Below are 1,367 nucleotides of genomic sequence, written 5' to 3'. Positions count from 1 at the left end.
CTCAGAGTCGAGGCGACCTCAGTGACGTGACTGGAGTAAAACTTTTGGGACCTGCATCTACTAATGTGGCAGGACTCACAATGAGAAGAAACAGCTGTAAACATCCATTAATAATATTAATGTGTAACATACAAATTATGGATCTAGAGACATTAAAGTCATCAAAGGTGAAATGGGATGCATAAAGATCAATATCCTAGGCATTAGTGAGCTGAAATGGACCAGTATTGGCCAATTTGAATTGGACAAACATATGGTCTATTATGCTGGGCATGACACATTGAGGAGGAATGGTGTCACATTTATTGTCAAAAAGAATATTTCAAGATCTATCTTGAAATACAGCTTTGTTGGTGATAGGATGATATCCACACACCTTCAAGGAAGACCAGTTAATGTGACTATTGCTCACGTTGACACATAACCACTAATGCGAAGATGAAGAAATTGAAGATTTTTACTAACTTTTGCGATCTGAAATTGCTCAAACATTCAATCAAGAGGTATTGATAATTATTAGTGATTGGAATGGGAAAGTTGGAACAAGAAACATCGATAGTTGGAAAATAGGGCCTTGGTGATTGAAATGATACCAGAGATGGCATGATAGAATTTTGCAAGACCAATGCTCTATTATTGCAAATGCTTTTTTCAACAACATAAATGGTGACTATACACATGGATCTCACTGGATGGAATGCACAGGAGTCAGATAAACAACTTATATGGAAAGAGATGATGGAGAAGGTAAGTACCATCAGTCGGGGCAAGGCCAGGGGCTGACTGTGGAACAGACCATCAGTTGCTCATACACAAGTTCACGTTGAAGCTGAAGAAAATTAAAACAAGTCCATGAGGCCAAAGTACAACCTTGAATCTATTTCACCTGAATTTAAGGACCATCTCAAGAACAGATTTGACACATTGAACACTAATGACTGAAGACCAGACAAGTTGTGGGATGACATAAAGGACATCATACATAAAGAAAGCAAGATTATTCATTAAAAAAACACCACCCACTGTCATTGTGTCAATTCCAATGCACAGCCACCCTATTGGACAGAGTAGAACTGCTCCATAGGGTTTCCAAGGCTGTAAATCTTTATGGAAGCAGACTGCCACATCTTTCTCCTAGGGAGCAGCTGGTGGGTTCAAACCAGTGACCTTTTGGTTAGCAGCTTGATGCATTAACCACAGTGCAACCAGAGTTCCTTTTGTTTTGTTTTTAGAGCTCCCTTTAAAAGACGAGAAAGCAAGAAAAGACCAAAGTGGATGTCAGAAGAAAAGAAGAAACTCTGAACTTGCTTTTGAATGCAGAAAAGCTAAAGTGAATGGAAGTAATGACAAAAGAGCAGAACGGAAGA

Source organism: Orycteropus afer, unplaced genomic scaffold (genome assembly GCF_000298275.1).
Source record: "Orycteropus afer afer isolate SDZICR_OR568_19922 unplaced genomic scaffold, OryAfe1.0 scaffold00130, whole genome shotgun sequence".
Lineage (NCBI taxonomy): Eukaryota > Metazoa > Chordata > Mammalia > Tubulidentata > Orycteropodidae > Orycteropus > Orycteropus afer.
Note: the sequence above shows the minus strand (reverse complement) of the source record.